Raw genomic sequence first — 15,029 nt, 5'->3', positions numbered from 1 at the left:
ACCTGGGTGTTTAAAGCAACATATAATCTAATGATGGGAAACATTTGTGCCAAGTTAAATGAAATTTGCTCGATAAATGACGAAGTTAGGCTCAGGACACAAAAGCTTGTATCATATTGTCATATATAGACATTTGACCTATAAGTGTGACTTTGACCTTGGAGGTACGGACCTAGGTGTTAAGCGTTACTCATCGTCAAATGATGGGTAACATATGTGCCACGTTAATTAAAATTCGCTTAATAAATGACGAAGTAATGCTTTGGACACAAAAAAATTGTATCATATTGTCATATATAGACTTTTGACCTATAAGTGTGACCTTGGTCTTGAAGGTTATGACCTGGGTGTTGAACGTGACACATCGTTTAATTATGGGGGACATTTGTGCCAAGCTAAATGAAATTCGCTTGATAAATGACGAAGTTATGCCCCGGATACGAAACACTATATCATATTGTCATATATGGACAGTTGACCTATAAGTGTGACCTTGAAATTGGGGGTAGGAACCTGGGTGTTAAGCGCGACAAATAGGCAAATGATGGGGAACATTTGTGCCAAGTTAGATGAAATTTGCTTGATAAATGAAGATGTTATGTTGCGGACACAAAACATTATATCATATAGTCATATATATATATTTGACCTATTAGTGTGACCTTGACTTTGAAGAATGGGGCATGGTTGTTATGTGCCACTCATCATCAAATAATGGGGAAAATTTGAGCCAAGTTAATTAAAATTTGCTTGATAAATGACAAAGTTATGTTTCGGACACCAAAAACTGTATCATATTGTCATAAATAGATATTTGACCTATAAGAGTGACCTTGACCTTGGAGGTAGGGACCCTGGTTTGTAAAGCGCGACATATCGTCTTATGATGGGGATCACTTTTGCCAAGTTAAAAGAAATTTGCTTGATAAATGACGAAATTATGCTCTGGACGCGAAACACTATCATATTGTCATATATGTACATTTGACCTATAAGTGTGACATTGATCTTGGGGGTAGCAATCTTAATTTACGGCGAGACACATCGTCTAATAGTAGGGAGCCTTCGTTGCAGGATGAGTGAAATTTGATTAGTGATAAATGGCAGAGTTATGATCCGGACAAAAAAGGGACGGACACACAGAGGGACGGACGATCGCGATTCCCATATCCCCCTCCGACCTATCAGGGGGGATAACAACTTAAACTGAAGGATATAAAATGCGAAAAAAACTTGAAAATTTGTGTAATACAGAACTATTTCAAACTCTTCACAGACAGGCCTTTTAAACTGAGTAAGCTTTATTTAATAATCTCAAAGATGACAATGTATAACATTTATGTTCATTGGTATTTGCTATTTTTTTATTAAAATGTTACTAAAAGTATACATTAACATTGTATTAAATGTTACTAAAAGAATACATTTTTTATCAGAAAACTTAAGTTTTAACTTTGTTCTCAAGAATAAAATTCTAAAAAAATTACCGTTTTACATAAAGGGACACAGTTTCCTTTTCATTAGCAGGAATATTTCTACCAGCTATCAAGCAATGTTTGGATGAATTGAAAATGTATTTTATAGTTAATTTTACAATATTCATTATTTTCAGCCTTATCAAAAATGACTTCCATTGTCATAAATTTGTTCATTTGACACTATTGCTAAAATATACACTTTCATTGTGTAAAAAATGAAATCTGGAAAAATTTCAACAAACTATGTTATATATATAAATATCCAAATATTTACCAATGTAATGTCAATCTGACATTTAGAAATTTGAAATCAATATCCAAATTTGAACAAATTAATACCCACACTTAAGATACCCTGGTTTAATAAGTGCTCTATAAGAATTGTAAAAACATAGCAATTATAAAACACAATCCAACAGTACACAAGTATACATGAACATATATGCTGACATCTCATGTTTAAAACCCTCAAGTCAAATATACAAGGCCAAGATGGCGCTAAATAAGTCTATGTAAAACTATTTACCAACAGGACAGCAAGAAAAACAAAAGAAGAAATACTTTGTGCTCAAGTGTGTAAAACCTAATTTCCAAAATAATGAAAAAACATCATAATATCATAAGTGTCACCCTCCTTGGGTATTTCTTAATACTTTTCATTAAATATTGATTAAAACTACATAGTACATAGTATGAGCTTAGTTACCGCTGTATAAAAAAACCATCTGGGTTTTCATTGGTTAATCAATCGTACCCAACTACTCCCTCGCCATAAATCAGTCCAAGAAATATAGTTTTATTAAGTAAAACCGTTTTTTGACATGTTGAACTGACACTTGCAAATGGGGCATATCGAACCCCTTTCTTTGCAGCTGCAAACGTAGCACAGCATATGCTCACAGTCTAAAAAGGTATCGCAATATCTATCTCTGAAAATCTGGCATGTTGGAATTCTAGGATAGGTAATACTCTGAAAAGAAAAAAACAAAAACACTCACAAAAGACCATACTAACACTTTTAACACTTCATGTTAAATAATTTAGGTCTTACAAGGTTTTATAAAGTGCCTCAGACACAGCAAAAAGTAAAAAAAAAAGCTCTGGGACAGCTGTAACAAAAAATATAAGTTTACCAATGAAAACATTGATTTTTATAAATACGTGCCTTCCCAAATTATATTTTTAAAAGAAGTGTAGAACAAACACATTTCAAACATTTTTAATAACAATTAATATCACTATATTATACAATTAATATATCTATTTTGTATAAGTTAATTAAAACATACTAACAGACCACGCGTAGAACACCACGTTAGGTATTCACGTTAAAGGCTCTGAAGTGCATCTATTTTTAGATCTGGCAATTTTCGCGAATTTTTTAAGGTTTATTGAAAAGTTTTCACGAAAAGTAAGGTTTCATGAAAAGTTATCTGTTTTCGAGATAAGTGATTTATTTTCGTAAAAACTTTAATTTATCTTTATGTGGTGGCAGTTTAGAGCACTAACAGGGAAAAATTCGTGTAAACATAATTTATTTTCTTTTCGTGAACATTTATCTGTTATCGAAAAACTTTTTTTTTTTTTCGCGAAATCCGCCATTATGTTCACGTTATTACATCTGGTAAGTAGTGGCACAAATATGCTTCCATACATGTGTTGTCAAATGCTATGTCAACAAAGAGCAACTACTCTAAACTTTTTGTTTAAAAAGGCAATCTTACTGAAAATTTGCGGATTTTAGGTGATATTGATACAGATTTTAAGGTGATGCCATGTTTTATACAGTTAACTTGAATGTACAGATATTTTTCAATTCATTGCTTTGTAACTGAATTGATGTATTTTTTACCACCTTCCTGTAACTTTTAATTTAGTGTTTTGTTGGAAATTGAGATTTTCATGTCAAAAAGTATGCATTATTCAAGATAGATTAAATCAAAGACAAATGTTGATACCTGCACATTGATAATATTTCATTCACTATGTGTGTAATTTCCTATCCTTGACATGAATAAGAAATCATGTAAGAAACAAAAAATTGTTTGCAGCTGGTTGTTACTGCATGTGTAATTTCTATTCAAAATGATGGTTTTAATAACATGTGATTCAATGAGAAATGCATTTCTCATTTTGACCGGTTAATAATGGATAATCAGAAGAAATATAAAAATCATCAATTTACATAATGAAGTATTAATAACACCATGTTATTCGGGTACTGACAACTGTAACATTTCTTAATTTATATATGAATCATATTTACTATATGTGCTCATGCATACATGTTGATTATTGTTGATGTCTTAATAAACCAAGAGTATATTATCAATATGTGTTGTTGCTCGAAAATATGTTTTTGTAGCAGGAAGTGCTTTGGGCTCGATTAATGTGAAAACTCCACAAAATATTAATAAAATCCTTCTGTGCCTTTTATTTCTGAAAACAGAAGTAGCCAGTTGGTATTACACATCTCCTAAACAAGTACAGCACAATGAAACTTGAAGGTCTATAATCTTAAAATTTTTATAACATCTTATCCACACAAAAATATTGATGATTGTGGTGCTCAGATTGCAAAGCCAACTGTTTGGCAAAAATAATGCAGATGGTTAGATAATGATAAGTGCCAGAAAAAAAGAATAAGAGTGCGTTTCACTAACATAGCGTATTTTTACGCAACTTTCGGTTTACGCACAGAATTTACGCCGAACGTAAATTAATGCATACGCCGTTTCACTAAAATGTGCGCAAAATTTACGCTGCGTGTACGTGTTGTTTAGCGTGTCAGGTGCGCGCGGACGCGCAAGAAAGTAATCGTCTGCAACAGTATCTACTGTAAAGCGAGATTATACGATTTTTTTTACATGTGTTAAATTGTAATATATTAATAAAATATGTTACAATAACACAAAATAGGCAAAAAAAATAAACATTAAAGACGAATTTCATAACATGCAGCAAAGACAAATTAGCGCTCCGAGCCGATTGTGGCGAATGTATTTCGTACATATTTTCCTACAATAACCGAAGCATTCGTCTTTTTAGTTAGTGTTCGTGTGTCGTACGAATAGATATCGTTGCAGGAATTTTAAATAAAAATGTTTAACTAAATTTAGATTCACATCGCACATGCATGATTTACATGCTGGCGAATTCGACTGCACAGCCTTTTTGATTTCAGGATTAAATATCTAGTTTATTTAGCATTTTTCGCCATATGTTCTTCTTAACTTTTATTTTTATTTAAATTAAAATATATGTTTAATAAGTTTTTTTACACATTTTATATTAATTAATAAATATTTGACAAGATGGTATATACTCGCTGTAAACAATCGATACAATGGACGTGAAAACGAAGAAAAACAAAACGAATTGGTCAAAAAACGAGTTTGAAAAGCTCGTTTCCGAGTTTGAAAACAAGTTTGACGTGCTCGATGGTGATCTGTCCGATTTCCTCACTGGTTCGGAAAAAACAGATTAATCATATCAACACAAAAATTCAAGAAACAAAAGAAAGTTCAGACAATAATTTAGATATAAACTTTTTAGTAACTGATGATCGATCATTTTTTCTGAAGCCCCTTTTTGTAGTGCCATTGCTCAATTTAAGTTACATTGTTAAATCTGAAAACATGTATATATTCTTTATCGGTATAACTGGTGCTGGTGGTAAAAGTATAACATGTGATGAATTTTGGCTAGACTGAAATGCATTTTTTAGTGAACATATATTTGCAACTCAAAAATCTTCGTATCAATACAATTCTGTATACTGAATTTTTAAAACATCATCATGAAAACAAGCAATCACGTTTGAGCATAATAGGGATATAAAATACTTGCGTAAAATAAATTAAATGTATAGATGTGTGGTATCATAAAATGCTAGGTTTATATCGATCAGTATCACTAGTTTTGTTTTGTGAAATTGTCAGTATTTAGTCTACCGACGACCTTTACTCTGATAATATGTAAATTGCCGCGATCGAGAGGTGTGACGGCCAATCTATTCTTAGTAACGGAAAACCCCTCTTGTGACGTCACATAATACCCTCCGGCGACAGACGATACCTTTCAACGATTTCCTTTTCGCTTATACCTCAGTCACAAATAGACACTGATCACCGTCCGATCAGCTGCTGACGTAATTTTCCGCTCATCGTGCTGGCGACCGGCCGATGATCGCACGGAAACCGGGCCTATTTGTAGCATCGGGCGGCGTCCGGATTAATTTTAAGTCTCACTTAAAATTTTACCCGACGTCGGACCCGGGAAGGAATCGACAGAATTTACGCACTGCGTTAATTTACGCTGTTTAGTGAAACGCGTTTTTGAGAACAAGATTTGCGTACGCAAATATTAACGAAAATTATTTGCGTACGCTGCTTAGTGAAACGCACTCTAACTCTGTAGATAATAATTGATATGATAATCATTGCTTGACAGAATCACAATAGACCTAAATATTTATTTATGTGGTGATGTATTTCAAGAGTGCTTTAAGATTGCAAGAACATATTGACTTAAAATAAATAAACCCGATGGCAGAAATGACTTATCATTTCATGTTCATGAACCGGTTTTAAAATACTTTGTAGACTTATCTACTAGGCGCTGAGGACTTTTAGACCACCTGATAAACTTCAACTATATTTTGCCCTAGGTCAGTAACTGACTAAAGATATGCTAACATAATACTGATGACTGATGAGTCTGTTGTGTCTTATATTCTCAATGCTAGTTAAATTATTAAGTCCATTTCAACCTTAAGACTAATAATAACAAGCAAATTCGTTAAATTGATATCCCCCGCCAAAGAAATTTTGATTATTGATGGGTGTAGAACTAACAGAAAAGTTTATTTGAAGGGTTGTACCCTTTCTCACTTATTTACAAGTTACAACATAAAAAATAACAATGGGCAATAACTCTTATTTAAGAAAGTGTAGGGTTATTGACTTTTTGCATGACACCTCATTGATATCTTTATATCCATTAAATTTCATCTTTAAATCGTGTATGGTATCTACGATATAGCCTTAAAAAGTAACATCAGACATGTACATATGTACAAGGGTTATGTTTCTTGTGCATGGCACTTATTCTCATTGACAATTATACACCCATGAAATTTCATGTTGAAATCTTGCATTTATAGTTTCTGAGATATAGCCCTGAAAAGTTACATCATACAAAAACAACACAGGGCAATAATTCTTATTTAAGAAAGTGAAGGGTTATGGTTTATATGCATGGTTCTATATATGAGATATAGCCCTGAAAAGTTGCATCATACAATAACAAGAATGGCAATAATCGTTATGTAAAAAAGTGTTCGGTTATGGTTCTTGTGCATTGATAATTTTACACCCATGAAGTTTCATGTTAAAATCTTGTATATTATCTGAGATATAGTCCTAGTTACATCATACAAAAACAACAAAGAGCAATAACTCTTATTTCAGAAAGCGACGGGTTATGGTTCTTGTGCATGGCACCTTTCCTCAGCGATATTTGTACACTCATAAAGTTTCATGTTGAAAACTTATATTGAGTTTCTGAGATAAAGCCATGAAAAGTTTGTGAGAGACTGCACTGACAGACAGACCGACGGTACGTTTTAGCATATTTAGCGTACCCGGGGTACATTAAAGTATACTTAAGAGTACTCGGGGTACTTTTAAACAGTACCCGAGCCGAACCGACAATGACCAATCGAGCTTATTGACAGACTAAATAAATAATGATACTGGTAACTATGATTGTGTGAAATATATTATAATCTAATCATTTTCCTGAATTAAGTGTACATGTGAATAAGCTAAAATAATGATAAAAACAGCGATTGGGATTATACATTTCTGAAACAGAATTTTGTTTATAATCAGTTTTTAACATTTTTTATCTGAAAAAATGTATATATAATTTGAAAATATTTTCTTAAATCAATGTTATATCTTTGTATTAAAACACTGCAACACTGTAAATTACGCATAACCATATTTATTTACAACATAATGCATGTACATCATCGATAACATTTGAAACGAAAATCGTTTTAAAATTCAAATGTTTGCATGGTGTTAGAACTACTGTTTTGATATCTTTGCTGTGAACAACGTGTTTCCGTTCAACGTCCGAAAAAAAGATGTCCGAAAATAACTGCAAGGTGTTAAAACGCGAAATTAGGTTTAATTGAAACAACCATGCGTTAAATATTATTTTTCATCAATCTGACATTTTTCACGGCGACTGATCTGAGCAATCTCACGGGGGTACTGTGAAAATCGTTAGATTTCAAGTTTATCTGACAGATTTCGCGATCTGACAATATTCACGCTACGCCGGTCTCAGCAGTTAATACTATATATTACTAAAAACGATTTTAGAATAAATACCGGCAAGTAGATACTTATTTTTAATTTGTTGTTGTTTTTTTCAATTTTGATATTTAATTCGTTTTTTTCCTCAATTAAAAATTATATTTTCAACATTGATTATGAATAAATCTAATGAAAAACGACTCAAGAGACGAGTGTTTTGATTGTCTGTTCAGAAAATGTGTACGTCGACGTAAAAAAATGTACGTCGAAGTACAAATTGTACTTCGACGTACAAATATAAATGTCGAAGTGTATTTCATATTTGTAAGTCGAAGTACAATTTTTGTACGTCGACGTACATACTGTACGTCGACGTACATTTCTCTTTTTACCAAGTAGGTCTTGTTAACTTTCGACCCAAATGGTACGCCATAATTGGACAGCTACATTTGCGTTATTTGGGTAAATATACATGTATACTGGCAACATGGAATTACTTAACCCGATAATTAATGAAGGGATGTGTTTTCCTGCTTTAAGTGTGACACATTGGACAAATTGTTTAAAAGACAGCGAAATCAACATTTCCACATTTTTGGGTGCAAATTAAAAATATATATATATTTCAGTTTATCAAATGCTTTTCAGCTTATCGTCGCAGGATGTGGTCAAAGAAAACCATGAAATATCTTTCGGTCAAACAAAGTCAAACATGATGACATCATTTGTAATACATTGAAAACATATCTTTTGTAATTTATACTTAACTGCGTGGTATATATAACCACAAGCTATTATTCATAGGTGACGTTATGCACATGATTATAGCAACATCTAGTCCATGATGTATATTGTTAGTGTGTTTCTAAATTTTCGGACACTGTATTTTTGGAATATTTTTGAGTACTAGTAGTATAGTGACCACGACTCCGGTCATAAATTTGTGTTAGTGTTCGCTCAGATTAAGTGGATTGTATCTTTTGTAGCAAATTTCACAATTAAATATTTTCATTGTTGTCACAATGTCCTCTGGTCGATTCGCTAATCTTTCAGAAGGATTATGTTTTTGACGTAAATATTTGTCTTTGGTGCATAACAAAGTGCGCATGCTTATATTCAGAATAATAATACAAGAAATAGAAGAGATCACGGAGTGCCTCCTCGTATTATAGTGATTAATCTCCTAGTCAGTCCTAAAAACGTTAACGGATCACATCCTTCGGCTTCTGTCCGATCAACGTGTTAGCGCCCACTGTTCGGTCAAGACAATGCAAGGACGCTCTTAGTTATGTCTACTATTTCTTGTTTCGCGAGGCTTCGAACACCTTAACCACTTGCCTTGTGGTGTTCGTGCTGAGCATTCAATCATTTTGGCATGTTTCTGTCTTTATTTCGAAGGCAAACACAATTAAGTGAATGAACGCAACACATATCAAATGACGTCATGAAAATAAACAATATGGTGTCGATATAATGCGCGAATTTGTTGAATTTCAAGGTTGGATACACACACACAATTTCAGATGAAGTACTTTTTCGTTGATGCTGTTATGATGAAGGCATAAAAATAAGAAATGTACCAGACATCGCATTGGGCGGATGACTCGATCATAGGATTCCGCGTTCATTTCGTAACCTTATATAGTGGAATCTAGAGTGTACGAATCGAAATTAAATACGAAGTGATGGTGTTCGTAAAGTGACGAACAACTGCAACGGTCCCGTCATTTAGCATTTTTTATTCAATTGAAAAAAAGATGCGATTATCCGGATCAAGTTTATGCGGAATATAACATTTTTTACAAACGATTTTCATAATGTTATACACCTAAGAAACATCAATCATACTTTCGAGTAATCAAGTGTGAACGTGGAGGATTTGATATCGAAAGACACACAATCTGAAAGGCAGTGCATATTACTCGCCAAGCATCACACAACCAAAATTAACATACTATAAGATTATATGGACGCTGTTAACTACAAATAAAAGCTGTATAGTATCTTTAAATTAATAATTCTATGTATTTATATCCAGTTATTTAAGTCATATTGCTTTGGTAGTACACCGTTTTGGTTTTCGACTTAAGGTCAAATTTATAGCGATACTGAAAATATAAAGTCAGACATGTACACGTACACGTACACAAAGAAGCGATTATTCGAAAATGCGATTATACGAATAATCCTGACGATCGAAAGACTATTCTTAATAAAATCGACTGTATCAAATATAATGGAATTTAATGTTTGAAATTGTATTGTTATTCAAATAAAATTGAATACACACATTATCGCATACAAGTTTCAAGTCTGTTTTATTTTGACTGCATGTTCCAAAACTTGATTACCTGAAAGTAAATAAATAAGAAACTAGATAACAACATACACATGTATTCACGATTAGTTTAATAATATGTTTAATTAATCGTTACAATATAACATCCAAAAATACAATTATATTTGCATATGCACTAACGCGAAAATTAATTCGAATCCACCCAAAGTGAATTGAATAACAAACATAGTAATTTATCCGAAGAATATCAGGAACCAGCATGCTTATATAATACGTGTGTTCAAAGAGTTTATATTGCATGGCTAAACGAGCTAGAAAAAGAGTAATGTAGATTTTTATCAACAAGTACAAAAACTGATGATTCTTTAGTTTAAAATAAAAGCGAATATACGAATTCTCACCCAATTCTGAAATCACACACAGGGCTAGCGAGTGAGCAGCAAACCACCTTCCACCCTCCACAACTTGCTACTTCACATTCTCCCCAGTTACAGTAGTACGCGCAACGACACCATGCTAAAATCAACTTAATTAATATAGACTGTGACGCGTTACTATTATTTGTCAAAGTATAAAACTCAGTGCATTAAAATTTCCGCCTATTAGATATGTCTGCCTTCTCCAAACGCGTTTTCTTATATGACCCGACGTTAACAGTGCAATGAATTGAAAACAAAGAATAGCCAGCCAGCCAGACGGACAATTAAACACCTTATTTTAGTACATATGATCATGAAAATGTAGTGTAATATCTAATATTAGTAATAAATGGTTCTTCTCCATAACTGTTATTTACATGCAAGTACGTACTGGTATACTGCCATATACGTTCTTCTTATAGTGTTACACTGTTTAAAGAGATCGTTATAACGACCCAATGTATAAAGTAGAAAATATGGTAATTACAATTTTTACAGTTTCAATGCTAGCAATGTACTTCCTGACTCTACAAAGTTAAGATAATACAACTGGTAACTATAAAATGTTAAAAAAAATGACGCCGCATGCGTGTCATTACCCCGATCCAGCTCGGCCGATATGATATATTTAGTCGCTGTCGAATTTTCTATATTTGATAAGAATCCGATTGTAATAAAATGGCGTGGTTAATAAAATTAAGCCATGTATCACTAAGCAATCTGAAAATTTTTAAATACAATTGTACAAATGAAAATACTAAATAAAACTGAAACTGTAGACAAGAAACGATGCATACATGGATTAATTGAGGCTGAGACAAAGCTTGAAAAGGGGGTCATCAAATACAATTTAATTTACGACACGCTTACGTCAATGACAACTTAATTTGTATGTTTCGTACAATGTAATTCTAACAATATGCACTTCCATTCCGTTTCTCCTATCCATTAATCTTAATTTAAACCGCCATACTTTGAAAACAAAATTTTATTCCTAATGAAGTTTCCAAGTATGTACGGCTAATTTAAAATCACAAAGATGTTTTAAATTTTGTCGATTCTGATTTATTAGTTTAATATTTTTCTATATGATCAACCACTTCAACCACATCGTTTTCCCCAAAATCCCGAGAGTCCATCTCAAATTAGTTGTGTTTTGTCAAAGAAATCACCTAACTAGGGATCCGTCATAAATTGCTTATTATTGGAGTGAAAATGCAAGTTCCGAAAGCTGGTTTGGAAGTTTATTTAAGCGGACAAAAAAATAGGATAATATGTATGATAAACGATAAGATACGTCAGACATGGACCGGACTTCTATAATCGGCAACAGCCTTATTACGGTCCTTTGGGCCAAAGGTAGCTGGTCAATTTAAGACGTTCGGCCAAGCCCTTCCGCATGTTATTTTCTAAGTATTTGTTCTTGATAATTAGACAATAATATGTATAGACTAATACTACTCAGCTTATGCGAAACATGATTTGCATGTTTTTGTTGCATTTATAACTGTGAATTAGTAAAACCTACATAATAATTTGTGTTTTATTTCGGCTTGTGTCAGGTATGAATATCTTTTCGATAGGGTGTGAAAAGTCACAGTTGCACATATATTCTTAATATATTTCGACATATTTTAATTGGTAAATTAATAATGGGACCGAGAGAAAAAAAAACTTCGTTAAATCGCATGTTTCGGTCTATAGTTATATCGTGAAATTGCCTCTTTCAATACAATATTTCGACTGCAATATATCACACATTTTAATTTGCCCATAATAACAATTGTTATAATAACATCGATATAAAGAAGGAAACTAAAAATTAAGACACATATCATTGAAATGGCATACCTTCTGCCTGCTGCACTAAACTCCCTGCGAGGATGCACACAACCATGAGGACAACCAATATCCGGACAGACGACATTGTTCTGGTTATGATGATATTAAATCCCGAATTCTGTGAAAAAAGAAAACGAAACATCAGCAATGTAAATGTATTATCATTTTCGTTTTTATATACAATAAATATTTATAAACAATGTTTTTTGACATAAATTTATCAAACGAATATTTACTTTTTCTGTAAAATGTAACTCACCTAGTAATAACTTTTAGGACACAGGCATCATATATATATAAATATATATATATATATAGGTGTCCTTACAGGATTTGTTTATCATTTAATCAATACATTCAGCGCTTAATGAGTTGTTGTTTTAAAAAATCAATAGCTTTGGAGAAAACCAAATTAAATCCGGTGTAATTAAAACATTAAACATCAAACATAAGATTACAAAACATCATGCACATTGCAAATTTAGAGTATCCAAAAAAAATTATTTATGTGATTTTATTGAACGTTGAGATGTTGATTTCAGCCAATGGTACTCAGTTTAAAAACACTTTCACACGAAAGTGTCTTTTTCCGAACCAGTTATTTCCCGTTTTAGCGGTTTAAACATAGTTCAACCACTCTGATTTGATCAGCCATTACCTTCAGGTATGCACATACATGCAGTCTTAAAGGGAGATTATATGATTTTTATATGTTTTAAATTGTAATATATTGATAAAAATATGTTATAATAACACTAAATAGGCAAGAAAAATTATACATTGAAGACGAATTTCATAAAATGCAGCTAAGACAAATTAGCGCCCCGAGCCTCTTGTGACGAAGTAAAGATACTTCGTACATATTTTCCTACAATAACCGAAGCATTCGTCTTTTTATTAGGATCGGAGTTAGTGTTTGTGTGTCGTATTCATGAATATATATCGTTGCAGGAAATTCAAATGATCCGTAAAACTAAGTTTAGATTCACATCATACATTATAAAGAAGTGAATGATATAAATGCTGGACAATTCGACTGTACAGACATTTTCGATTTCAGAATTAAATATCTGGCTTATTTCGCATTTTTCGACACATGTTCTTCTTAACTTTTATTTTAATCTATATTGAAATATATGTGAGCCGTTCCACGACCAAACCTGCATTAGTGACATCAGTGATGACGTTGGGAAAATCCCACTTATTATGACGTCGTCACATGCGAGTTTACGCAGTGCATTTACGCGGAGTTTAAATAACAGTAGACTCGCTGTAAACCGGACGGTCTGTGGACCGGCCAGATCGTCCGGTTTTCAGAGAGTTCCGGTTTATGCCTCGGTCACACTATCACGAATCAGAGCTACGAATGAGCTACGATTCAATCGGCTACGAATCACTACAAAATTGTCAAAATTCGTAGGCCGCTACGATTTCAGTACGGAGCACAAAGAATCTACCATCAAAATGTTGGAAAACGAACAAGGAAAGGTACGGACTGCTACTGATCGACGCGATTTAGTACGGAGCGCCACGAATTGGAACGATCAAACTACGAATCCGCTACGGTCTGGTACGATAAAGTACGATGCTACGCGAATCAGTACGATCTAACTACGGATCCGCAATGGTCTAGTACTGGTAAGTACGAACTAGAACGGTCCGCTACGAAGAAGTGGGAATTTCGACAGACTGGCACGGACAGGTAGGAACGAACTACGATTGAACATTGCGCTCACAGCCTCTTGTATTGTCGTACACATAATGCCTCCCAAAAAGAGAACATTCCAGCGGCAGCAACAGCGCGTAACAGAAATAATGGAATCAGCCGTGTCTGGGGAAGAGTCTACCTCCTCCTTCCAAAACCAAGAGCCGGTTCGTCTTAAAAGCCAGTCTCTTATCCACCACCTACTTTTTCTTCTCTGACCTGATACAGTATGTAATTATTGATGTACAAATATAGATTATGCATAGGAAAGTATGATAAATTTTGTATTTTATTATGTCGGCTATAAATTTAACATTTTTAAATCACGTAAAAGTAAGAGCAAGATTCAAAAGGCATATGAGGCAGACACTTACCTGCAAATAAAAAAATGTATTACTAGTAAGTTCAAATTCTAATATTTGCAAAATACGTAACCTTTAGCACAAAGCTATACTAGTTATACGATATAAATCATTATTACCTCTGTGCATATCGTCAAGCAGCTCGACTAGGGCCTCTGCATTTTGTGCCACAGGTGTGGCTATGATATTAATTAGTGAAAACATCATTTTGAATGATAAATAATCATCTTATATCAAACAATCAAATGCTGGGTCAACTTTTTAGAAAGAACACTCGCGTGACCTACTTAACATCGATCAGACATGATTCAAGACTGAAATCGTAACGGAGTAAAGGGCATTTTCCCTGCAAAGTTCACGTACCTCGATACCATAATTTAATAACATGTATAAAAAAAACATTATTACCGTGCTTGCCGTTGCATTATGCATCGAAACTAACTGTCCAGCGCCGTTTGAAACCTTTGTTAACATGCATTTCAACTAACCGACATTTTAAACACACGAGTGATTTCATTGGTCCAATGCGAAGGTGTGTCTTTACACCTTACTATTTCATTCATGAATCCTGTCTGATCGCTATCAAGTAGGTCAC

General features: G+C 33.3%; 1 long non-coding RNA gene across 3 annotated transcripts in view; it reads right to left on the bottom strand.

Moving 5' to 3' along the window:
- Nucleotides 1-15,029, bottom strand: part of LOC127862199 (uncharacterized) — a 68,963-nt gene that overhangs the window by 44,559 nt on the left and 9,375 nt on the right. The window contains exons 2-4 of one of the 3 annotated variants that reach the window (XR_008040492.1): nt 12,377-12,485; nt 10,508-10,622; nt 9,923-10,158 (exon numbers count right to left, since the gene is read on the bottom strand). The exons of 1 other annotated variant lie outside the window; for it this stretch is intronic. This is a non-coding gene — a long non-coding RNA (uncharacterized LOC127862199). Of the gene's footprint in view, nt 1-9,922; nt 10,159-10,507; nt 10,623-12,376; nt 12,486-15,029 lie in introns of those variants that run through there. One more of the 3 variants, XR_008040493.1, reaches the window with a different exon arrangement.

Source organism: Dreissena polymorpha, chromosome 16 (assembly GCF_020536995.1).
Source record: "Dreissena polymorpha isolate Duluth1 chromosome 16, UMN_Dpol_1.0, whole genome shotgun sequence".
NCBI classification, from domain to species: domain Eukaryota; kingdom Metazoa; phylum Mollusca; class Bivalvia; order Myida; family Dreissenidae; genus Dreissena; species Dreissena polymorpha.
This window is presented reverse-complemented; position numbering and strand designations above follow the sequence as displayed.